General features: G+C 42.8%; 1 long non-coding RNA gene across 1 annotated transcript in view; it reads right to left on the bottom strand.

The window, feature by feature from the left end:
• Positions 1-27888, bottom strand: part of LOC139690889 (uncharacterized) — a 216718-nt gene that overhangs the window by 85826 nt on the left and 103004 nt on the right. Inside the window, exon 2 of the long non-coding RNA XR_011701521.1 lies at positions 23758-23851. This is a non-coding gene — a long non-coding RNA (uncharacterized lncRNA). The remainder of the gene's footprint in view (positions 1-23757; positions 23852-27888) is intronic.

The following is a 27888-nucleotide window of genomic DNA, read 5'->3' as shown; positions in this document are numbered from 1 at the left end:
ATGCACACGCGGTATGAAAATCTCAGAGATGGATATAGATTAAAAATGGTCACTCATTCTATAGGCCTTCGGTCCGAAGACTGGTAGACTAAATTTGACGCATTCCATATTTCCAATTTATTCGCACTTTCTTTCGGCTATCCTCTGTGTGGAACATGGGTTCGGGGTATGGTTTCGTTTTAATTGCCACTTCCTCTACATTTACTCGTGCACTCCGTAAATCCTTCTTGTCTCGTCCGAATTATTTCTTACGTTCTTATTACCGATCGAGTTACAACTAAAATATCGACGGTAATGTTATCATCGTTATATCTAAAGCGTGATTTCCTCCCGAACACTACTAGTGCATTGGGAACACCGAAATGGAATGTTGAGACTCGATTAAACACCAGGGCGTTACCCTCACTCACGACCTCTCCTGGGATGAACACACGAGGGAAATATGCGGACAAGTTAACAAAAAATTAGGTTTCATTAAAAGAGTACTTGGTGAATGTGATGAAAAGGTCAAAGAGAAATTTTATCTGTCGCTGGATAGACTATGCTACTAGTATGTGGAATCCTAGAGAAGTTGGATTAATTAGCGAATTGGAATCGTGGGCATCGTAGAGGAGATACCTGTAGATTAGTAAAACGTTTTTATCATACAGTTAGTAGCATATCGAAAATATAAGAGCAGCTAGGCTGGGAAGCACTCACGGAGCGAAGGTTAAATTACAGATTAAATCTCTTGCATAACGCGGAATTACATCTCTTATGCAGTGATTTTGAAAATGTATTATTACCCCGATCGCACTAAGGAAGGAGAGATCATGTCAGTAAAATTAGAAAGATTAAGAGCGGTGGTTTGCAGGTTAATACATATTCTAAAAATCTACAACCATTCACAACCCAAAGGTTTCGTCTCACAACGTGAGCTCCGCATTCATTAATCTTATTATAATTCACGCTGAGCCTTACGGCGAATGAAAAGTACATGTTCTTTTCCCAGGATCCCCACGGTTATTCACAAGTTGTGGTATCTAGGGGATATCTGACATTATTCACTAAATACATGACGTACATCATACGATGACATGGCACGAAAAGTGTGAAAACCCCTGTAACCTCAATGACGGAAAATCTTACAGTCCTCCCTGCTTCGTTGAACGCGACGACGTCGATAAAACCACACTTCGACGGCGTTCTATTCAAATCGCACCCCGAAGCCAGTTTCGAGCGCGGCACGGCCCTTAACCACGAGGGTAGACGAGGGCCCTGGCCTCCGACAGGGGCGACCGCGAGTAGAGAGGCGTCGAAGCCAAAATTCTCGCCGAGGTCCCACACACTCCAGTGGGGAGGGAGGATAGCAGCCCCGGCGAGGGAGGGTGATGGGGGTGGCCGGCAGGCTGCGGTCGTCTCCTACCTCCCCCGGGGGATGGGGGGGATGACGGGGGGGGGGGGGGTGCGGCGAATGGACGGACGCCTCCGCTCTCCTGGCAGAGAGGAGAGGAAATCTGAATACATCTGCCGATCTCTGCGCATGCATCACGAAACTCCACTGGCAGCTCACGCGTCTAATCCGCTACTCCCGCAAACGTTTGTTATTTCGTCCATCCCTTGTGCACCCTTCTGTTAAGCTCGTCATTACATCTACATCAATACCCTGAGAGCCACCAAAAGTGTGTGTCGCAGGGGGTGCAGCATCAGAAGAAAAGGGTGAGGGGGTTTGGGTTTTTCAAATGGGTGGAGGAACCTACAATATATATATATATATATATATATATATATATATATATATATATATATATATATATATATATATATCCCCGGACTACAACCTTGACGTGGTGGAAGGGCTTCTGCGTTCCGATGACCCCTAGAGCTGTGCTGGCGGGAGTAATAATTATTGCTCCTGGTAGGGTCACCCATGCCAGAGAGGTCGAAGATTAGGAGCCAGACAAAAGGTAGTCCACGCAGCGTCTGTTCCTCAGTGAGGCGGCTGCAATGGCGTCTGACCCCTGTGGGGCGACCAGTAAGTGATGGTGTCACGTAAAAACACTATTGAGGAAGGCAACGGGAAACCACCTTAATTATCATTCCCAAGATAAATATGATGGACAATACAGAGATTTTGAGTCCTGGTAACTACGGGGCTCGGCCCAATCGGACGTGGGTCGTGCCCGGCAGCAGGGGAGGCATGGATTCCGCGGTCGTCATCCCACGAAACCCTTGCAAGGGAAAACCAGCAGCAGCAGAACAGAAGACGCAGGAGAAGAAGACCACATTAGTTAGAATAGGAACGTGGAATGTTAGGACAATGATGAGGACAGGGATATTGGAGAATGTTAAGGGAGAGATGGAAAGGGGAAAAATAGATATTTTAGGTCTATGCGAGGTGAGATGGAAGGATAGCGGGGATTACTGGAGTGATCATTATAGAATAATATACAGCGGCGGGGACGAGAGCCAACGAGGGGTTGCCATGAAGAGGAAGGAAGAAGCGTAGTCACCATAGAGCAGGTAACGGAGAGATTATTACTAGTAGAGCTAAAAGCAGAACCGACGAACACGGTTATTATTCAGGTATACATGCCACCCAGCAACCATAAGGAAGAATAGGTCGATGGGGGATTGGAATGCGACGGTAGGCGAAGGAAGAGATGGTGACGAGGTCGGGGACTACGGTTTAGGCACGAGGAATGACCGCGGGGAGAAAGCAGTTGAGTTCTGCAGGAGACAGGGGCTAGTCATCACCAACACTTGGTTTAGACACCACAAAAGACGCAGGTATACATGGAAAATGCCAGGTGACTCAGGAAGGTATCAGCTAGATTATATCCTGGTTAGACACAGGTTTAGGAACAGTGTGATAAATTCGCACAGCTTCCCGGGAGCGGATGCGGACTCTGACCACAATTTAGTTGTTATGAAATGTAGCGTCCGTTTCAAAAATATAAAGCAGGGGCGGCGAGTTAGAAAATGGAATACAGAAGCATTAAATGGTTTGAAAAAGAAGGAATACAAATGGCGGCAGAGGAAATCTTGGAGGATGGTAAAGAGCTAAGTACTATCGTAGAAAAAAGGGAAGGTTTCAAGAAAGGGTTGTCTAAAGCCGCGAAAGAAACTATTTAAACCGTAAACGCTATAATGACTAGAAAACCATGGATCACGGATGAGATGATCACAAAGATGGATGAGCGGCGAAAATGGAAGAATGTAAATACAGAATTAGGCAAAATGAAGTACAAAGAATTAAACAATAAATTGAGGCGAGCGACAAATAAAGCAAAAGAAGCATGGTGGAAGACGCAGTGCGAGGATATGGAAAGTCTGCAGAGGAAGGGTGAAATCGGTGCGCTGTACAGCAAAGTTAAATCGTTATCGGGAAGTAAGAAAGGGAGATCAACGATAGCAGTTAGAGATAAGGCGGGTAAGGTAATAGTTGACGCGGGTAAGATCCAAGAGATGTGGAAGGAGTATATAGAAGAACTGTATAGTAAAGAACTTAGACCAACAAAGTTAGACATTGAAAAAGAATATGACGTAGAGGATGATAGCTTAGGTCCAGGCATACTAGACAATGAGATAGAAAGGGCATTAAGGGAGATGAAACTAAATAAGGCCGTGGGGGTGGATTTCCTAAACATTTCAATAGTTCCCGCGGAACATCTGTGACATCAGTTTTAGTTCTTATTCCGAAAAAGAAAGAGGCTACATGTTGTGAGAACTACAGGACAATAAGTTTGATATCTTACGCAGCTAAAGTTGTTCTCAGGATCATAAACAAAAGGATAGAGAGTAGGGCAAATGATGATATAGGGGATGATCAGTTTGGGTTTAGGAAGGGGGGAGGTACGCGTGATGCCATTGCAGTAATGAGATTATTAATCGAGAGGAATATAGAACACAACCAGGAGGTATTTGCCTGTTTCGTAGATTTCGAAAAAGCGTTTGATAGAGTGAATTAGGAAAAACTAACGAGAAAATAGGAATATTTTATATTGCAGAAAATAGGAATAGATTGGAGGGAAATGAGGCTAATCTGCAACCTGTACATGTCGCAGACTGCTCAGGTGCGGGTAGGAAACGGGGAGTCCGGATGGGCAGTGTTAGAAAGGGGTGTAAAGCAGGGTTAACCATTATCAACGTTGCTGTTCAACCTGTATGCAGAGGAAATGATCAAAGAGGCATGGGAAGAACTGGAGGTAGGAAGGAAAGTGGGAGGGGAAGTCGTTAAATCAGTTAGGTTTGCTGATGGCCAAGCTTTAGTTTGTCAGTCAGCCAAGGGGCTGCAAGCATTGCTGAGTGAATTGGAAATTCAGTGCGACAGGTATGGGATGAGAATCAATATTAATAAAACAAAGGTTATGCCATTTTCTAGAAAGAAAAAGGCCAAGCTTAACATTAGAATAGGAGGGCAAAAATTAGAGCAGGTCGAACAGTTTACGTATCTCGGTAGTGTTTTGGACCAACAAGGTCAAAGTAGTAGGGACGTAAGGAGAAGAATTGCGCTAGGCAAAGAGGCTTTCACAAGGAGGAGGGAGTTGATGAGAGGGACGTTGAGTAAGGATATTAAGAAAATACTCGTAAAAACTTGGATATGGAGCGTATCTATGTACGGCGCGGAAACGTGGTCATTGAAGCAGGAGGATAGATGTAGATTGGAGGAGAAGAATGGAGAAGGTGAAATGGACAGAGAAGAAAACAAATGAGGAAGTACTTGGTATGGTGGGCGAAGAGAGGGGTTCGTTGGGAGCAATCCTATGGAGGCAGGAAAAGTGGATGAAGGGGGTATTGATCGGCAGTGGGATGTTGAAGACTGTGATAGAGGGGTGAATGTTGGGCATAAGCGGAAAGGGAAGGAACAGGATAGGGATGTTGGACGGGATGAAGGGAGGAAGAAAGTACTCAGAGATGAAGAGGGACCTGATATATAGTATATCAGGTCCCTCTTCATCTCTGAGTACTAGTAGAGTAGGATGGTGGATTTTGTGTTTTGTTAGGAGCAATAAAATGTTTGTTTGGTAGTTGTGTCCATCCAAAAACCTACCTTAACCGGTAGATTACCTTAATATATATATATATATATATATATATATATATATATATATATATATATATATATATATATATATAACCATGCGCAGTCCCTTCCTTGTAGGTTAATACTTGAACTGACACCTGGGGGATTACGACTACAAGCATTCTGGTCTCTTATTGCTCTTGGAAAAAAATGAAATTTAAATTTAAAACCTATCTCTCTAATCTTACATTCGTGATTCCTCCGCCCGTAATACGTTGGCGTTAGGCTGGCCATTAGGCCTCCTGGGGACGGTCGACCTGAGTTTAATCACCACCCACGCTCGACGCGGGATTCGACCCTTCGAAGTAAGGAGTTAGACGCACTAAGCACCTGAATAAGTCTACACGTTAGATGTATGAACGGGCGCCAGCGTTGAAAATACATCATTTACCCCGCTTGTCAGCTCGTAGCCCGTGGCAGTTCTGATGTGAAATTTGAAAAAAATAGGAAGTCGAACGAATTAATTTCAACTCAATCGTTGCCATTGGGCGATTAAAACAGATGTCCAAGAACACAATTATGTGCTAAGCCGCCCGCACCGTCCAAACGAGACGAGCGTATCTTGCCATATGGGCAAATTGCAGTTTCATGCCTGATATTGTAGTATTTGAAGATAATAATGAACAAATGATAGCATTTTTCCATTAGATATTTATTTACACCTGAATATGGTGTATTACATCGAAAATTGTCGTGGTTTAAATAAATGTCTACCGGGGAAGGGCTATAAATTATTCCATGACTGTCATATGGGAAAGCGCACGTAATACCATACCATTCTTACCTTTAACGCCTACGCGTAATAATTACCAGTATTGCTTGCCATGGCGAGAGGAGGCGGCAATGCGAGCGAGACAAGACAAGGGAGAGCGGGAGGGGGGGAGGGGAGAGCGCGGGGAGGGGGGAGCGGGTGGAGAGCAGAAATAACGAGACAGAGGAGGAGGGAGCGTGGGTGTGGGGGGCGGGCAGTGGCACCCCACCCCATTTCTCCCCCCCCCCCGCCAAAGGGAATAGGCAAAAGGCACCATATACACCATTCCAACGCCCCGTGCACTTCGATCTGTGCGATTAATGCATGGCACAGGACTACGATCGCGGATTTCGCCGACTCTGCCAGACGCCGATATCAGAAAACGGCAAACGGTCCGGAAGTTGCGTACTTGGTGCTCCGAACATCTTTTTGTGAATAAATACGCGCAGTAATTCATCAGCATCACGTATATTAACACACTGGTCTAAATTTCAACAATAAGAACCATATTAAAGGTGTTTCGAAATTAAATATGGGTGTAATTAAATGCTTTCCTCGAAAAATTTCATACTTCCGGTAAGCTGATGAGTTTTCCTTATTTTATAAATTCGCCCAACTTTTCAAACTTCCATTAGTTTTTGCGACCGGATGGAGGACAACTTCAAATTAGTTCGAGTCCATTACTTCAAGAGCTCTGGCCCGTGGTGCTTGCTCACTTCGCCGAGGATCCTCCGAGTTGGTAGAATTTATTTCGCCGAAACTTCCTCTCCTCAGCCAACCCCCTCTACCCCCCCCTCTTTTCCCACCCCCAACCTGAGTGATACTCTGTCCTCGTACGTCGAACACTTCTTAGAGCAGAGCAGCATCCTTCGGTTTGAACGTTTAAACGAGGATCATGGGGACCCGTCCTCCGGCGCCCTCTTCAAACAGACTAAATGGTGAGCCGGCTCCCATAACTTCATCCTCGCCTCCCTTCCCCGCCACCGATGTGTCCCAAGGAAACACTCGGACACTCAAAGAGACGCACACACGATTAACATTAACTGAAATTAGTCCCGCAAAATTAGTACGCTTTTCAAATTCACTCACATTCGTACTGAATGATATAAGAAAAACTGCCACGTAATCCATCATAACTTCTTAAAAAGAAGGATAAACTGAATTCAATAGTTTAACGTGATTTTAGTCTCATTATTTAGTGATTCTTTTAAGTACTAAAAGACACTAACGTAATTGGAAAAATTGGAAGTGTAATCCTCCGTGAATAACTTTCAGATATTTACGATGCTCGCTTTTAAAATTTGTATGTAAAAGGACCTCGATTCCGATGGCATTCCGAGAATTAATGCCATCGTTTGAAAAGTATGAGTCCAACAACAACCGCAGAAATATCAATCATTTATTTTCATATAAGGACTACCTCATCTCGTACGACTTATCTCTTACTCAGAAGAGTTACCTAATCAATTCCTATTGGTCGCCACGCATACGTATTATTCACGTGACCATTGGCAATGACGAATGAGGTGTAGAGCGATTAATGAGGTAACAACGAGAGGAATTGTGTGAGTTAACGGACGGTGATTTACGGGAGGGAACAAGCTTGAAGTATAACAGAAGAAATATTATAGTAAATAGCACACAAATAAAGCATAGAGGTTAAAAGAATTCCAGGGAAGCGGCAAATATCGACATTAACTGTGGCAGAATTGCTTTTATACCCGTTTGCGTCGCTATAACAACGCATTGCCATTATGACGACAAGATAATACTTCCATCACCTTTTCTGACGACATAAAATACTCTCATGTGGTTTATTATTTGATACATAAACACTTCTTCTCGCATACTTCTCGCGAGGCATGGTCACAGACAGGATCGATTGTGATAATTCAGTGAGGCAATCATTATTATAATAAATAAGATGCGTGACTCACGGCGCGTCAGATTTAATTTAGAAAAATCCTGAAAGGTAACGCTTTAGTCACTGCTTAGAACGACTAATGAGTACAATGAAGAAAAATATAATCCAATCCATCTGAACATACGTATGCATGTCCTTCACACGCGACAAAATCTAGCACACGATGTAATGTTTGACAGAGGCATCCGGAAAGGTTTCTGGCCAAGTGGCCATTACATTTCATCCCGGAGGCGACGGGCGCAGAGAGTGTGTTGTCCCGCGCGACAGGCGAAAGCGGATGGTCGCTTTCTGCCAGAGTTCAACGCAGCGAGTGCCATTTCCTTCCCTAATGCCTCCGATTAGAATTGTTTATTCTCACGACGTAAACACAGGACTAAATAAAAAGAGATACGCCGTTCAACTTGTCTCGACAGTATGAGGCCAGACAAGTGTCCCAGACGAGACTTCCGACTAAATGAAAGGATGAGTCTGGGCCTGGGTATCTAAAATGAGAACCTGCTGTTCGCGATTTACTTTCGTCAATTAAGATGAGCAACTATCTAAGGGTACCGAAATCATACCTAACAATTAAAATAATTTTATATTGACGATTAGGCCTCTTGGCATGAACGTAGGTGCGTAGTCTTCGCGGAATCTGACATTAAGTCGTATTCCCCCTTAACCTTTCTATGGACTCTCCATTTTGTCAAATTTCCGCTCCTTTTTCACGGCCCATTACCCCATTCTCCGAGGCGGGGGAGGACGGGCGGGGGGGGGGCAGGGAAGGCCCGCTTCCGGGGGAGCAACACCCGGCGGCGGCGGCGGCTCCCCCAGAAGCCGCTCGCCTTTTTCGCAGTTCCTAACGCTGCGCTTCAATCGCTCTCAATCCACGAACGACAGCTTCAGGGAGAGCAGGGTTGCCAACGTAAAGATCATATATAACACCGGGGATTAAAAAAAAATTATTCTATAACATTTTCTTCTCAACCTACCACAAAGAGAGTTTAAAATGGTTTCCTGGTCGCAAATGCCTCCGTGTCCTATGTCTTATTGCAATCCTCTCCAGTGTCTATTCATCATAGAAACACTTCAACGAAACCCTTAGAAATTTAATATTATATTCATAAAGACTAGCTCAAATTATTTCGAAATACCGAGCAAAGTACACATGACCAGTGACCGCAAGTTACTCGAGCAGAGCGATGCTGCGAACCTATTCAATCGCAATCCATGAAAACGTAATCCTTCATTCACTTCCATCAACCGACACCAACAAACTCCATTTTCCCGGCGTATCAGTTTGCTGGATAGCTTCTCGCCGGCTTAACCGATGTTGAAAATGACTTCTTGATCATGCTGCGAGAGGTTCCGGCAATTTTTACTAGTATGAATCGTAATAGACAGCGGCATTTAATGCGCAAGTTTAATTTCAACACAATTGTGTCAGTGTTACGAAACACTAGTAAACGACGGAGGCGCCTATAACCAGGAAAATCGTAAGCGCTCAGCTTTTTCTTTATATTACATGCAGTCAACAACTTAACGGCACAAAGGTAACCCCAGACGTGACCTGAGGTATAGTCGTCGTGACCACACCTGAATGTTTGGATCGTCCTCGACAGAATGAGGCAAACACATTCAATAATCGAAAAAAAATCCTTCAACGGCCCTCTAGCTATGTTGTTCTTTTGTCCTTATCGGACTAATTGGACACTTCCAGCCAATCCAAGCAAACATATATGACATTCCTCATCTTTGGAGCAATACTATAAACAACACTTGAGCATCTGATACCCAGACATTTTACTGACTTAAGTGCAATAACTTCCGTTGGTTATGTGAATCGGTAGAGCGAATGACACCCTAGAAAAGGCGCATAGCAAGCCGACGGAATTTTATCAATTACAAGAGAATACTGACTTATTTAACATTGGCACAGGTAAATTCTCCCTTGACCATAATCAACCAATAAAAAGAAAGATAGAGGAATATTTTAGATGGTAGAATATACTTCTGTATTTGTTAATTTAATGGGTCACGATCAACATAATCCATCCACCAATTACAGCAGATATTAGAATTTTCTCAAAGCTGTGGCAGTGTTTCTTGAAAAAATATGCAACCGAATCCGCATCAAAAATCGCAACAAATAGAAACTTGCGGCTGTGGAAAAAAACGACAAATCACGTCAAGGGCACGAAGAAAAACCATGAAGCTGAAAATCACTCACTGTCCGAGGGACTATCCATTAATGAAATGATTTATGGAATAAACCTTCCGTTTCATTAACGGGAGGCTCTCCTTCGGCCTCCACAGTTTTAGTCCGCCACCGACTTTGAAGCGAGAGAGGACTTGGCCGGAAATACATGCCGGCCTCTATTAGCACCGACCGCTCTCATGCACAAACATTTCGATGGTGTATTTTTAGACGAGAGAGAGCAAAGAGAGTGAGAGAGAGAGAGAGAGGGTGTCGCGCGGAGAAACCCCATCGGCAACTCCAGATCGCTTTGGCGAAAAAAAAATTAAGAGCAGCAAACGCCGCGGGGTGGAAGAAAATCGCAGAGTCGATTTCCGTAAACAGAGTCAGTCGTAGTCTTTGGGAGCTCATTTCCCCATCTGAGGAAGAAAAAGAGATGCGAGCGATAGAGAGAGACAGAGAGAGAGAGCAGAAACCCTGGAGGCGCCGCGGAAAGATGAAGTTTCCTCCCCCCCCCCCCCCTTACGCTAAATTCGCACATGGAAAATAGACCTCCGAAGGCCTCGCAGTAGAAATATAAGCATTTCTCATCCGTTTGGGACAATTTCTCGGAAAAATGTTTGGCCCTGGTTCAGAAAAGGTTGAAATATGATCTTCAATATAGAGTCATGTGGGTTGGCTCTTAAATCTCGAGAAATATTTGGGTGGAAAGGGTAACGCGTCGAAGGGTTTAGCTCGGTAGGGGCGCATTAGCAGGCTGACTCCTAAGGTCGCGGGAATCGAATCCCTCTCAGGTCACTGAAGATGTCTCGCCCGATGTGGACATTCACTGTGGAGCTACTTACTGCGAGAAACGATCCAGTGCATCAGAACACTCCACTCCATGGAAATGTCTTAAATGGTGAAAGAGTGCTCGACCGATCTGTGCGTCTTCCATTACAGGGCAAGACGTCATATAAGTAACAGAACATTTTTCTCCACGGGTTCGATTGATATGCAGCACTGAACCATATAAACAGATCGTCGGCAATACTTCGGAGAGCGATCAAAATGTAAAACTAAATTTCTTCACGCCAATGTTTTGCAAATGTCTATTTACCTCTTCTAAGATAAGGAATATAACAAAAAAGGCTGCTAGTAAACATATTTACACGCGTTGAATATACTGTGATGATTGCATAACTACGATGTCATGGTGAAAATGATATTTTTGTTTACTACAATCTATACAAAACTATAAAATTATCATTTAGATAAACATGAGACTAATCAGATGACCAGTACCCTTCCATCTCTCAAAGCTACAAGTAGATTTAAAAGTCCTCTGAAAAGTCGTACGTATAATAAACAATTTTGAAATTCACATACTACGCAATGTAGACGAGCATTAAATACTGCACCATTCACTCTGAGAAGCACACTCCGTAGGTACACATTACAAAAAACATTTAAACTGGCTCGTAGGCTTTGGCCGCCGATATTAAGACAAGACATTTTCACCTCCATTACGATGCAATATGCATTCAGATGACTGGTACAGTGAATTGACGATAATAGTACTGTAGCGTTCCATCTATTAGGCCCAGTTGTCGAGAAAAAAGGCCCAAAATCCAGTGATAAGATAATGATTACCAAAAGCATGCAATATAATCAATATCACGCCATGAGCATTCCTCTCTCCAAAAACACATATGTAAAATTAAAGGGAAATGAAAATACTATATATCACTCATTAACGATACGTTATCTACTGCCACACCAATTACTAATTAATTCGAGGATATCCGCTTACGAATTAACTTCACATTGTTTAAATACTTGATAGTCGTGCATTAGTCGAAATTACTTTTGTATCATCCGAGTATTGTTGTAAATAATAGTTTTATGGCGTCGTTTTACATTATATACTTACAGAATTAGTTCAAAAAATTAAAAAAATATTACCGAACTAATTTCTGGCTACATCAGACATGTTTATATTCCGATACGACGCGTGTTCCCTAGATTTTAGGGTGTCCGAGAGCATACTGCAAAAAGACAAAGCAGGATTACCGCTGGCGAAATTGGGAAGGGGGGGGGGGGGCAAAGATATATCCTAATGCCGCATTCGATCGAAATACGTCGGAGAGGGAGATGAGGCAAACGGAAGGAAATGAACGAACCAGAAAGCAATCCTATCCATGTTCAAGAAATAAGGAACGGCGGAAAACGAAGAAAGAGGACGCCGTGGGATATCTTTGCTGGTACTTCTCAACAAAGAAAGAAGGTGAATGCCCCGGATGACCCAGTTCCTATGACGTGGAAGCTGTATTAAGCCGCAGTGTGGGTGTGCAAGAGGAGGAGGGCCTGGCTGTATTTGCATCCACTTACTTCTCACCAAGAGAAAGACGGCAGTTGGACGGAAAATAACCCGACATTTCATCACGTTAGCAAATTTGAGTCGCACAATAAAGCAGTCTCGTGGCTAATACGATAGGATATGAAAACAGGAAATATTATGTTTTTTGAATTGTTTTTAGGAAAAAAAATGCGCGAAACTGAAAATTTGAAATGCTACTCATTTCACTTCCGAGGTAAAGGTACTGAAAGAAGTCAGCATTGAACGCTAACCAGTGTCGAATACTTGATCAGCTAATGTACAAAATGAACGATTAAAACAAATCTTAACAGGATTACCGCGACAATAAACCTTTTTATAAAACTGACATCAGCTGCACATGGAGGCGAAACGAATAATGCTTACGACGAATGACTAAATTTCGAAGTCCGAAAAATGACCTAAAAGCTGATATAAATGAAGAAATATCAATGGCAATTTAAAGTAGGGAGCGTAGGTAAAAAATATAAAGAATGACGTGACATTGAAATTCTTATATGAATATACTTTTATTCTTAAAAACCACATGGAACGAAGTTTTCCCTTTGTGCAGAAGAGCATGAATTTCCGTTCATTCAACCAATTAAAGGAAGCATGCAAGAATTTAACAAGCGCACTTGGGGGTCCTCAGCACAGAAATAATCTGAACAATTATCTAAGTTAGTCATCTGGATTATGAGCTGATTTTTTTTTAACGGTCATAAAGAAGCTAATCGCTTTCATAAATTATTATTTATTAAATTTCAAAACTCTCCAATCCCATGCTTTTAACCACTCCGTCAGTGGCACAATTCGCTCGGCATTCCAACTACATGTGACTCGTAACTATGACCAAGGGTCAAATGGCAAGAGTGAAGATGAAGAGGACACATTTGTATTTCTCAGAAAGCTAACTAATTTACCGAATATCATAAAACTACCCCGACGAATGAAAAACTAACTAAATTGGCACTTCTGGTCAAAAATGATTATGTTGATATGTTTAATAATTAAAAAATCATTTTAATGTTTATCTAAGTTCTAGATTCATAAAATAGTCATCACTAAGATTATGTAACACGCATAACATTACCATAACTACAGAATATAGCAAATTACTAGCCCAAACTCACGAAGGGCACAAAGTGGGGAGAGAGGAGAGATTTTACGAACACAAAAAAAAAAGAAATTAACAATTAATATCGCATTACAGAGAAAAATAATGATAATTTGACAAATTATTTTTCATTATCACTTAATATTATTTACTATTTGTTTTTTCTACATTTATATACTTCCTACCTCCCATTTTCGAAGCCTTTTCTGATTATAATTGAGCAACCTTATATGCATTCCACAATTATTTACTGTGCACGTGAGTTCAGATATTTTATTCTGAAAATGTATCTCACACACACACACGAAGTACTGAAATAGCATTTTATCGAATACAACAAGCCGCCGACAAATTGGACGAAGATATCAGCAGATCGAAGGCTTCTTACTACTTAAGTTTTCCTACTTCTGATTAGCCTTGCCCAGGAATTACTTTTAACAAACTCTTCAGTTGGAATAAAAAGATGCAAGAAAAATGCACTTCATTCAATTTGCATATACACGCTCATCTGGAAAATAATACATTAAGTTTCAAATCTTGAAAGCGACAATGATCACATCAACAGTTTTCAACATCTTTGCATTCAAAATTTTCAATTTTAACAGCCACGTAAAACAAGAAATAAAACTCTCAAGGTTAACATTTTTAGTTTGCACAAATAAATATATGCACACAAGCGTACAGTGGCTGAATCTACATTTGTTTTACCCCTTTGAAATTAAATCCTAACCAGTACATGATAAAATAGCTCATAATAATTTCAAGCAAAATTTTACCCTGCCATGGAACATCAGAGAATTAGCGATCTACAAGTTATTTAACGGGAACTGTCCGCGGTACTGAGTTCCAAACGCCCCACCACAAATTAACAGTACGAGTACTCGTACTTGGCCTGCCATTTGAACATTCAATCCCTGCGACATCCATACGTGTTCTGATGGTTAAATAGGCACTTCTGCCGGCAAAAAAAAGGCCAAACTAATTCAGTCAGCCGAGAGTCTACCGACATTTAGACGCTATCATTCACGAGATGTCACTCGCTAGATGGCCTGCCAGTATAATCCCAGAAATAGACCACACACCCGCTCCATTTTCACCAGATACACTTTCATCTGTTGTTCGAGGGATTCCCCTGACTATGTGATTTCAGAAATAGTATTCCTCCCGTGCTCTTTTTTTTTGTTAGATCACACATTCATTCGTTTTTTGAGGAATTTCTTGAGAGTTGTCCACATAGTCCGTGAAAAAAGAAATGTATTTTTAGCATATTTCATTCTGTCAACATATTGATCTCCCAGCACGGTTTTTTCCCCTCACTTTCGTCTGCCATCCACGAGACGTGTCGGGCAGGCGCTCGCAAACGCACGCCCGACCACCTCCACATGTGCCACCGCTGCGGGTGCTCCCTAGCGGAGCCTTAGAGAAACAGCCGGGGAAGCTATAATGCCCTGCTATTTCCGTCCCTCTCTCTCTCTCTCAGACACGCACCGACTTTCTTTCACCGCCCTTCCCAGGTTTTGGCGCACCAACCTCCTAACTTTCTTCCCTCCCCGCATCCCGACTAAGCTTCCAATGGACGCCCAGGGCCGGCCCGGGGGGCAGGGGCGCATCCAGCGGATCTCCACGACTCCGCCTACTCCAGCAGCCGCTCCGAAACCGCCCGCACAATCCGAGAGAAAGGGTTGGCGAGGAGGAGGCGTGCGGTGAGGGTGGGGGAGCGAGGGGGAGAATGGAGAGAGAGAGAGAGAGCAGTCTAGTCGGTGGTGGTCCCCTGAAAAGGGCCGGGGGGCCATTTGCAGACCCCCCGCTCCCGGGACCCGCTTTCCCTTAGGATCAACTAATCGAAGGAGTGCAGGAGAGACAAGGGAACGCCGAGGGAAGACAAGCGATCGCAATTCGTGCCAAGCGAATTCCTTGAGAGACGATTTTCTTCGAAAAAGTTCTAATGGAAAAGTCTTTGCATTATTCAGGGTTTTCCCGGTTTATTAAAAAAATAAAAGGGATCAATATTTTTGCGATGGACCCTCGGGCGTTGTTTGAAAATACGGGTCGTTAATTTCACTCGAAGAAGAGAATGAGAGTTGAGGATGCAGTTTGAGTGATGCACAGTGTTCGCGTGAGTAGTGTTTATTTTTTTAGGTTCCAGAGGCGACTGCGTTGATTTCGCGCTAGAATATTAAAATTGCGAAATAAAAGACAAAACAATCAACGCTCTTTGAGCGAACGCAATGCTGTGGAGGAGGTAGTTTCAATTCCACCTGCCCCCGTTTCCACTCGCTCAGGCGTTCGCAGTCCAATGATGTACTTAGCAGTTTAATTCCACCGTCATCTAAAATTGCACTTAATCCTAGAACCATGATTGAAATTTTTCTAAATTATGAAATACTATCCACTGCTCTAAGCCACGTGGCATAAATTCCCAATGATATTCAACTCAAGTCTCATATATCAATCACACTCAAGTTGGTGGGGGACTTCATATCTCAGTCCGTGTACGAAAAAATGCTATAAGAAATAAGTCAATGTGAGGGCACCAACCTCGCCAGAGTAACACGACCTGTGTAGAAACTTGAAATCATCGCGATAAACACAACAAACTCGCATTAAATTACCTGCAAAAGGTCGCAAGGGACCGGGTTGAAACGGTGAAGGTACCGTTGCAAAGTAAGATCCGGTGCTTTCCCGGCGTATTTGCTTGATGAAGACGTTTTCTCGGGTCATCAACCGGGTCAGGGGTTCCATATTGGCCCATTAAAATCAACATGGAACCCCTGACTCGGTGGAAGACCCGAGAAAACTTCATCTCCCGTCGCATAATTTTCGGGACGAAGGCGCACGCTGATGTCACATTTCCCGCGATATTCTTCGCCGCATGTTCGCAATGTTTCGGCAGGAGGAAACCGTTCGTGAGTAGTGTCGTTTTTAACAATTCTATGATAAATTACTACGCCGCTTGGCTATCATATGTACCATTTATCCAGTAAAAAGTAAACACCGAGCCCGCATTGAAAGTGTCACAAACGAGAAGTTTTCGACCTAGAAATGAAATGTGACGCAAAAATGAAGCGTCTTCTGGTTTTTTTTTATCTGACTGAAAGAGGGCGTAAAATTCTTGAATTTCTATCTTGGAGAGTGAAACTAATCGCTGTGTGCCGCCGTCTCTTCCGTTTGAAGGTGGAAACATCATCGTGTCCCTCTCTCCTTGAGTCAAAAGGGAGGCCCGCGTATCCCTTGTGAGAGAGCTGCTGCTTCCGATGCCAAATGAACTCCAGTCATGGGAGAGCGCCTGGCATCCAGCCCCATATGCATCAACTGATTCTCTCGACATTTAATTGAATTTCACAACGTTTTATCTAATTATAACAGGAATGGCCCAAAATAATATTGAGAAATAACAAATGCTCAGGGTTATACATGTATGTATATCTCTGATACTTTAAACGAGCATTCCGAGTCATCGGGTAAATTAGCACACTTTGCACTATTTCCTCTTCGACATTCGAAACGAAAGCGTCTCGACAAGAGACCCGCACATGAAGAGAATCGAAGAGCCATTCGAATCGGATCAAAAGCGCCGCCGCTGCGTGGTGGTCCTCATGTGTTTCAACCTCGAGGGCACCCCAGGCAATGACGGCGCGCCCGCCATTCTGCTTCCGAACTCTACCGCGCACCAGCGGCTCCTAAGAAGTGGAATTATTAAAACTATCCCTTTTCGCAAACACCCATTTACAGCAGAGCTCGCGTGAATTATTACAGGGATAACAGTACATTTTTGTTTTCATTAATGAATACTTTGAGTCACGGTAGTCCAGGGGGTAGAGCGTTGGAGGGACCGGAGGGTCCCGGGTTCGATTCCCGGGCAAGCCTCTCTGGGCACCTGCAGCTCCACCCAAGCTATGTTATTTTTGGGGTACCAGATCTTCCTGGGAAACCATAACCGGCACAGGGAAAGGAACTGGCCCCCCTACCCTGATGTGTGAATTTCACACGCCATATAGGGCTTAGTACTGGGTTAACTCTACCATCACCTACCAAACAGACCTTCGGGTTGATTACTGTGTTGATGGTTTTTTAATGAATACTTTGTGTACTTTAAAATATTTTCCAGCAATCAAAAGAATCGAATCTCAACCAAGTACTTCTAAACTGTTTTACAAATACCACGTTTTAATTTTACTTAAATGCCTCGTGATTTGAAAGCTTCTATTTGAATAAGCAACAATAACATTCGTTTATACATTTTATTATGTATTATTTATTCATTTAACGATTTGAATGGGGCGAGATTGATGAGACTTTATAGTCCCTTCTATAATCGAACCACTATAAATCACATTAAGGACACTTAAAATCATTCAAGCTATAAGTGGAGGAAAATACACCTACGCGGGAATCGAACTAATTACCTATTGGTTGGCAGGCAAGGACGTTATTTTGGCTTTATACCATGGGTAAAGACACTACTAAATAAATTTAAACTTGAAATCATAACGTTTGAAGTCCTGAGCTTACTGTTGCTGTTTATATTTTCAACCCAGACGTAACCAGAAATGATAAATAATATTTACTTACGGATCTATTATTAGTAGCACGAATTCAGTCGACAATAAACGGTCTCATAATATTTAAAACGAAGAAGATTCGTTTATTACCTAAAATATTTTCAACAGATTCAGGCGAGATGAAGTGGAAGTTCGTCATTATGAGGAAAACAAAATTTGCACTTTTCCACAGATTCATTTGTAACGTGCAACGCGTTTCATTTCATCGAACCATCTTCAGGCACAAGACAGGTCAGTACAAATAAATCTGCGGAAAAGTTTAAATTTTGTTTTTCTCATACTAAAATATTTTCGTAATGAGAAAAAGAATTAACTCATAAAAATATGAACAATTCTGTTGTTTAATGCGCCTTACCATAATTAGCCATTCACTTTCAGGTAATTAACGAGAGAAAATAGATCTTTTTTACTGAAGATTCTAATTAAATTAGCTTCACACCAGAGTGTTGAGATGAGTTCACTCATACATCGATTCTCCGTTCAAATTTCAATCTCTTTTGAGGGTTATCGAGGTCAAGATCATCACAAGACGATATGAATCACGGTAGTACGATTAAAAGCCGTTTGAACTTTCAAATTCCTCTCGAAATCCTTGCTATACTCGGATATTAAAACACATACTTTCAGAAGATTACGACGAAGAAACTTAATGAGTTTGATACAAAACGCCAAGTAACACAAAGAGCAAGATTGTAATGATTAAAGAAAACGATTCCATAGTTTCCATATCAAACGGAGTCAATAATCGCAAAAATTACTTATTCAAGATGAGGAAGGAGTACATTACATAAAGAGTTGCGGAGAAGGTTTCCACGGAGTTCCGATTGCGAAGGCTGAAATGTCTTCGGTTCGTTCTTTGCTTTCGTGGCAACAGTTTCGTCAGCGTTCAACTAAAGTCTTCAGGTCGCAGCGAGCTGAAGGCACTACCTGGAGCGCTGGTAAAAGTGTTGCCAACACACAAAAAACGAGAAACTTGGTGAAGTAGTGGGATTTCGCATCGCATTAAGAGTGGTAATGATATCGGACCGCGCACAACGATTGGAGCGCACATGGAGACATGAAGACATTGATTGAATTGGAGCCTAAAGGAAGAATATCGACTGGAGGCCAGTTCCAAGCAAATGTTTTAACTGATGAACACCGATGATGACAGCGAAATGATTACCAACATGCACTGATATAATTACTTAACCGGTCAAGTATTACTCAGATGGCGCAACTATTTCCGTTTACTCGTGGACTTGTCTCGCAACCGAGCATCTTTCCTCTCTGCATTTTGCTCCATGTTATTTTATTTTTATCTTTCGGTGTCAAGCATAACATTCGACACCTTTTGAAAACGAGAACTGTATTCGCGAATTAATACATTGATGATAATGCTAAAGTGAACCCCCTCACAATTTAAGGTTTTGGTGGCTCTCGACTGACCACTAAGTAAAACACCTTGAATTCCTATTTATGATCAAGGTCCGCACCCCCCCCCGGACCTAACATTTCCTCGCCATACATTCCCGTCATCTCGATAATGCGATGACTTCCTTTAGAGCTACATCGCTCTCACTCATCGCTAAATTTTTCCATTTAGTTCAAGTGTGACTCTCTTCCACTCGGTCAAGGAACGTCCCCCGACGATTTATGGCCAAAACATACGCGAAAAGCGGTCGTGGAGGCCGTTCTTCACCCGTTGAGCAACATTAAAAGGCGAGGGCACGTCGCCACGGAACGTGCAACGTCCCTGCCAACTCCTTTCAGCCAGAGTGTTCCGCCGCGTACCGCGAATTCGGCTGCAATACTAGTGCCAAAACGACCTTCCAGCCACCTTGAACACCTGACACAAAAGGGAACTGTATGCCCACGTAGTGTGGGAGGGAAGGGGAATGGTATTCTAGTGAATACTATGTTCGGCTACCGAGCGGAGGTTCCCGGGTGATGATGATGATGATATTGGACTATTATATTTAAGAAAGCAATGCGATTCAATGGTTTCTCGAACTTCTGCCACAGAGAGAGGAGGCACGGGAAAAGTAATCAGACCCGCTACCATTATGATTAGATTTCACAAGCCTAAGAGCTAAGTTCGAGCCGAGCTCTATCCTCGTCTATTAAAAACGAACCTTCGGATTGATTGCAATGAATAATTTTGAGGAGTCCGCGATGAAATTCCTTGGATTAGAACAAAAATGTTCATTTTAACTCAGTTTGTGCGAGGTGAAACCGAGCCTATAAAATATTTTTCAATATTTACTCACGCACTTACCTCCGTAGTTTCAAAAATAACTCCAAGGAAATATCAGATATCCACAGAGTAACCACTCATTTCCTAAATTCTCATTACCGACTATTTCTCGAATTTCCTAACGACAATTGCGTTATTTTTCAAGACTTTGTCTCCCAGCTGTTTGGAAATTGATAAGGTAATTTTTTAACCGTGGATCATCATTTATTACATCGCGGGCCACTGGTCCGATCGACCGAAGTCGATCGTAGGCAATATTTACGCTTTTCTCCACGGCTGGAACGCGCGACGGCCTACGACAAAGACGCGGACGCGTATCGCAACTACAAGCACGTACAAAGAAATCCCCGATCACAACCACATATTACCGATTGCAATGCCAAATTTCTGATTCCAACATCATATCCCCGATTCTACTCTCAAATCTCAACTTTTTCCACATTTATTCCCTAATGTTTTAATAAACTGGCCAATTACAAACTTTTCCCGACTGTGTGGTTATCACGATGGAGGGACGAGGCCTTCGTGTAACAATAATTAATAAAAGTGCAAAGAGTTAACGGTTCCTCAAGGCATGATTTAACCAGATAATACCCGATTGAAGTGTTACCGCGATCGATGCATGGCCATATAGCAGTGGAAATCATTAAGGCATTCGTACACATTGGCGCAGGAAAAAAATTCAACCGCTGCCCTTACAGGGTTCGTCCGGAAAATAAGTGTACTGAGCTCAGGAAAAAAAATTATTACACTTTTACATATCTTAAGCTAATATTCCTCAAAATAGGACCCTTGTGAGTCGATACACTTGTTCCAGCGGCGTTCCCATTCCTGGAACGCTCCCGCGAAGGCATCATCGGGAACCTCTCGAAGACACGTCGTCACGGCCTCTTTGACGGCGTCCAAAGTCCCGTATCGCGTTCCTTTCAAACTCCTCTTTATCTTCGGGAACAGAAAGAAGTCCGGTGGTGCCAAGTCCGGGCTGTAGGGCGGGTGCGGCAGCGTTGCCACGCCGTGCTTGGCCAAGAAGTCCGACACGACAAGCGCGGTGTGAGACGGCGCATTGTCGTGATGCAGCCGCCACATGTTTTTGATCGCTCGCCACATGTTTTTAATCTCGTGCACTATTGTTTTTGGCACATTACACTGCTCTGCTATCATCCGAACACTAAGACGACGATCAGAGTTCAGTACATCGCGAACTTTTCGCACATTTTCGTCGGTGAGTGTCGTTGATGGGCGTCCAGGCCGTGGTTCGTCGTCGACCTCTTCTCTGCCCTCCACGAACATCTTGTGCCACCGAAAGATCATGTTTCTGGACATGGCTGACTCCCCGTAAGCCTGGTTAATCATACCGACAGTTTCGGTAGACGATTTCCCAAGCTTTACCGCAAATTTGATGGAATAACGCTGCTCCAAAAACTTCGGCATCGCGTTCCGTGACGTGGGTCGAGCGTGGAGGTTCGCGTTAACAGAGCTCCTCACTACACCACAGCTCAGAGCCGACTGCCTTTTTCAGCGTCGCTTGCCAACATACCCCCCTCCAATCGCAGCCCGTCAGAGCGGTGCTGGGCGCGCCTGGAGCGGCGGGAAAAAATCAGTACACTTATTTTCCGGACGAACCCTGTATTTACCGTACATATCTCCTTGCCATTACATAATTTTGTTTGGAACCGGCAATCGTGCACAATCACCACGTGTGTTAAGTGCACCCTATCCCTTTCTTCCATTGTTTCTTTCACTCCCGACATGCCTTCGGCTCAGGTTTCCAACATATCTTTGGCTCACATCATCATTGATGGTTAAAACAGGTACTTTTAAAAAAATCACATTTCTTAATGTTGTGCCCAAAATAAAATGTACTAGTCAGTGATTTGGCTAGAAAATTCAATCATCACTCAATCTTCGATTTCGACCGATGTGATTCATGTTCCTTATCAAACCGAAATTAATCTCTAAAAATATGTTTATCCATTCTTTATTCTTCCTTTCTGGATTACAATAGCTCAGCCTCAAGAGCTCGGATCGCAACCCTTGGACGTGTGTCCTGGGTCGCACTTTTCCCACGCCGGGGTCCGGGGAACGAGCCCCGGGCCACGTCGCGACGCGCTGCCCGGTGCACTCGGCATCCTAACGAGAGCCGCGAAGCGATGGCGGTGTGACGCCCGCCTCTTCCCCCGCTCGAGAGCCAAGTAATAACGTGCCCTTGTCCAACGGGAGATTCTTGCGCCGTGATTCATAGGTCACGAGAGCACTTAATCCCCTCTTCTCAATATGCGGGGGGAGGGGGGGGGGGAACGCGCCGATGGACGGATCGCCGTCCTCCGCGGCGCCGGCCGGCCGAAAATAAAACGCCGCATCGCAATCGGACAATGGGGCTGTTGATGAGTGAGTGACCCGCCGCCGGAGCGCGCACCCCTCCCGCCAACTCCCTCCCCCTGGGGGAAAAGGAAGGGGGGGGATACACAACATGGCGGCGAGCGCACACACCGACGGTGGCCGTCGTACACAACCGAGTGACCCACCGAAGCCACAGTGGCGGTGCCGTAATGGTGATGTACCAAAGGCGATGTGCAAACAAAATCGCACTCACCGACGTCGAGAGGCTGAGCAATGCGCAAATTAGAAGTTCGGATGTGCCCAAAGCGAGCGTCATCCATAAATTTACTTACGTTCTGCCCCCTGGGCGTTATAAATTAAGAACTACTGAAAAGAAATACATACAACCACAAATTCTGCAGCTTACGGAAAAAACCCTTTTCGTTGGCGGCTATTTGAACGTCGACTGAAAAAAATTACACGTAAAATGTGCAAAATGTATACGTCGGCAATTTGAGACTGGTGTCAAGATTTTGCTTGTTATATTTTGATTGAGTTTCAATAGGAATATGTTGGTATTTTTTTTTGCATATCTTTGCACATTATTATATGTTTTTATCATATTCTGGCAAATAATTCTGAAGACTTTGTTTTTTCATTCATTATTTTTGCATATTTTAGAGGCAATTAGGTATCAACTTCCGAGGCACGGTAATTAAATGCGGAAAAGGTAAAGATACTGATCTACCGACTAAAAGCAAAAAATAAATTAAAATAAAAGTGGGATACGCGGGTAACTTTCAAGGATAACCTGAAACCAATGAAAATGCTTTGTACTTTACGAGGTGAATTGCCCATTGTAAGGTTACGATTTGGTTTCGGACCGCGTATCCTCAAACATTTTGATCGACGCACCTCCCTCCGCAAATAGAACCTGGATGGTTTTTCTATTAATAGTCGTCATTAGTTATTATTTAAGAGGTCTTACATATAAATCCACTGTGCAATTGCAAACTAATGCATGGCAGTTTCAGATCCCACAGTGCGCATTATTTCTCTAGGAAGGAAAAGAAGCCTAAGTGGGGTTGGTAAAAAACGCACAACTATTATTCCTACTATATGCAGTTGGTACAGCCATTTAGATATATTTTATTTCACATCACTAGGGTAGACATTATGCTACACTATTACCATGCAAGACGAGATAGTATGAAAATAAATGAAAATTGTAAGAATAGCAATTCCAGTTACCTTTTCGTTGTGCTCTGCTTGTAAGACGAGTATACGCCCGTTATCCAACTAAGAAGATGCATTTGAAACTCCAACACTCTCTTGTAATGGCGACCTGTGAATTCGACAGGATTTTTATTATAAGTTAAGTAATTATATTAAAAAGTTAAGCTTTTAAAATTAAAACAATTTAAAATTAAAATATATATCTCGGTTACCAAAAGTTATTTCGCAATCCACACAACTAATACGTGTACGTACAATAATAGTACGCACGGACTAGATATTAAAGTCATATGTCCATTCTATTAATAGCGAAAGATTTGAGCAAGTTTTTAAAGTTATTTTTAATGAAGAAAACGGCAAACGAGCTACGCCACAACAAGGCAACAAACCAACTGGTCAAGCAAGACACTGCAAAGGTCTGCTTAGAAATACATTATAAAGCAGGCATTCTCTTTTTTTTCTCCTTCTTGCCCGGACGCCTCCTCTCCCTTATGATTCTAATTGTATTCTCTATAATTCTAAACTTCATCCGTTAAGACACTTGAACTCAAAGAGGAGCCTTGCGACTTTATCTCTTGTTTACTCTCTCGTGTTCAGTTCTGTACTGAACTTCGACGAAGAGTGCGACACGGTTTCATTTATTTATCACTCCTGCGTAGTGATGCACGATCTTTGTCACTAAACCGCACACCCGCAAGGAACCGCAAAAAGTATATTTCGTGCTTGTGAGCCGCATTTGGAAAATTGCAGGGCAATTCTCCGTACATTTTAATTTTCATTCATTACATTATTAGGCACATAAATTAACTAAATAACACATTTTCAATCGCTTTTAACGACGACTAAGCCATTCAAATTGTAGCATAAAAAATACATCGAAACGTTAATTTCCAAGCGTGGCCGTCCGAGAGCCGCGGGTCTTGTACGGCTGCTTTAATGATTGTCATCAAAATAACCAGTTACAATCCAACGATTACATCCACTGATTACTTGGAGAGCAATCTGAAATCTCTAGAATGACATTTTAATCGCAACGAGTCATATAGGGAGACTCTTGAGTCAAATGGAAGTTTTAATCGCTGATTATAATGAGTGGGTAGAACATTCGTGATGTTTACAACGTCATGCGGATCCTTTTGGACCTTGAAGTTTTATGGTTTCAATTATGGATCTCATCCGTTGTCCGAATCCATTAGTTCAAGGAGACGTAAACATCTCCTAATGCGGAAATTTTCAGTTCCGGCGTCCACTGAAATTTCTGCGCTCATTTCAATTGCCCATTTACTTCAATGATACAAATGATTCGTGTTTCCTGTAAAAACGAACGCATTCAAAATATTATCCCTTCCACTTTTCTTCTTGCAGCTTTTTACTTTCCGTTACATTTTATACTCTTAAATGTGCAACTAAGTTAAATATTTAACTCGTCACATTATTTGGATGGTTTCCATTCCATTCGCCGCCAAACCAAACCAAAGCTCGAGACTTCTGACCCAGCCCCAGGACTACAACACTATCGACTGGGTAATTCTAGCAACAAGCAAGAAGGGACATTTACTATGCATGAGGCCCTAAAGATGCAAAATAGTACATAGTATGGTTTTCTACCCTCTAGTCGGCCACAGCCGCAGAATTACATCCATGATATTCCATGTCACCTACCAGCAGGTGAAAGGGCATTCAATCCTCGAATTCCGGTGTGCCCGACTAACTTTTCATATTTTTCCACTCCCCTCTTCCACCACGCACTCCCCCGCCTTGAAGAGCACTAATTTCGCATTTCATAATGAGTTCACCGAAATCCACATAATTTGTATCACTCTTTTTTCTAATGCTCCATTGAATCGTTATCTTTAATTGCCTAGATGTATTTCTATAGATGCTTAACCTGTTCTACTGAATCGGTCGGTCCCTGGGGCTGCTTTTGGATTTAGCGGAAGAATACAGGGGTCATTGGGCAAAATTATTTTCTTTTGTAACGTTATGGAAATCGCAGTTCTTGGAATCAGGGAGAAACAAATCAAAGGATATGTGTGTTGGATACCATAGGTACTTATCGTAAAATAGCTGTGAATACTGTGTATGATGTATCGGTTGCACGTGAAATTTACGGCAATAAATATTAGGCCCGACCACGTGGGGGAAAGAAGGATTCCGAGTGCGAGAGTTACAAAAACAGAATCCAAGATTATAACAATAACGGTCCGACCACTGCCGAGTAAAAGAGTACTTTGAGAAAAATACAAGAATAGATGGAAAGTTATCTACTGCAAATCTATGCTGAGCACGACATTGAAGAACACACAAAATCATTGCGTTCGTTCCGACCAAACTAATGAAAACAATGGACGATAAGAACAATAGCATACGAGGTGTTTTTAAAAAGTAAGGTAACTTTTAAAATTTTGCGGACGATTCCCATTCGATTTTAGATATTTTTGTTTTGTTGTGTTGGTATACAAGTCCCAAATATTTGTTTTCAGTTTCATTTATGTAGCATGTTTAGTTTGTTATTGACAGATAAAAAATTTACGACGTGTTTTGGTGAGCTCGGCGATTTTCTGCTGTATAAAAAATGGATCAAAGAATTTGCATCAAATGTTTTGTAAAAAATGAAATAAAGTGCTCCAAATCCCTTGAAATGTTGACAGTGGGACACGGCGAGTCTGATCCGAGTGAAAACAGATGTTTTATAAGTGGTACAAGCTCTCCCAAGATGGCCGGGGAGATGTCAATGACGAACCTCGCTCTGGAAGCCCCAGGGCGTCAGCAACAGACGAAAACGTTGAATCAGTGAAGAAAATTGTTTTGAAAAATCGTCGAATCGCTATCAGAGAATTTGCTGAGGATGTTGGCATGTCTATTGGCTCGTCTCGTATAATTTTTTTCGGATGATTTGGGCATGAGACAGTATGTCAGTGAAGTTCGCTCCGAAACTGCGTAATTTTGTCCAGAAGAGCCGTCGCATGAGCATCGCTCAGGAGCTGTTGAATGACGTCAGTGATGACCCTGATTTGCTCAAAAGGATCATAGCTGGTGACGAATCATGGGTATAGGATTATGACGTGGAAACCAATGCCCCATCGTCACAATATAAGAGCCCAGAAGAACCAAGGCCGAAAAAAGCACGCAAAGTTCGATCTAATGTCGAGGTTTTGCTCACTGTTTTCTTCCATTACCGGAGCGTAGTGCATCAGGAGTTCTTGCTGCTGGGGTCATTCGGTCAATAAGAAGCATTACCTTGAAGTCATGCGCCGTTTGCGAAAAGCAAACCTCCGGAATTGTACAAAAACAATTCATAGCTTTTGCATCACAATAATACACCTGCTCACTCATCGTTGCTTGTGAGAGATTTTCTGGCCAAAAACAACACCCCAAACATGCCTCAGCCACCACATTCGCCGGACTTAGCCCCCTGTGACTTTTTCCTGTTCCCAAAACTGAAGAGACCAATTAAAGGACAGAGATTTGCAACGATTGAGGAGATTAAGACTGTATCGCTGGAAGATCTCAAGGCTATACCATAAAGTGCTTATCAAAATTGCTTCGAGGATCGGAAAAGCGTTGGCGCAAGTGTATTATATTGTGGGAGGAGAGAGGGTTACTTCGAGGGGGGCAACTTGAATATTGAATAATAAATAAATATTTTTTCATTGAAATATAAAGTCACCTTACGTTTTGAACACACATCGTAAATAACAAGACCAGGTAAGGATCGTTGAGCGTAGGCAGGATAATAATTGATTCTGAGGTGGCCTTCGAGGCCATCAGCGTCAAGGACATTTTTATGCGGTTATCCTGAAGTCGCCCGTCGCGGGAAGCGAGAGTAGAAAATGTCAAAAAGAGCAGCATGCTTCTTAAATCTACCCGAGGAACTATGTAGTAATCGAAGAAAACGATGAAGAAGACATGAATTGATAATCGAATGAGACATGGAAGTTCGATTTGGTTTGGCGAGTAGCGTGGACGTCGGCATCTCGCACAAAGATCCCGGAATCGATTTCCGCAGTGGAATCGGCATTCTCAATGCGATTTGGATATCGTTTTTCGAGAAGAGCACTAGTACCGAGTCTCGTCCGCTGTACGATAATATGGCCGTTAAACTGTCGTCACTTCGACGCATTTCGTTCACACAAACGCCAATGC

This window comes from Hetaerina americana, unplaced genomic scaffold, assembly GCF_022747635.1.
Source record: "Hetaerina americana unplaced genomic scaffold, ioHetAmer1.1.p SCAF_3, whole genome shotgun sequence".
Classification (NCBI taxonomy): domain Eukaryota; kingdom Metazoa; phylum Arthropoda; class Insecta; order Odonata; family Calopterygidae; genus Hetaerina; species Hetaerina americana.
This window is presented reverse-complemented; position numbering and strand designations above follow the sequence as displayed.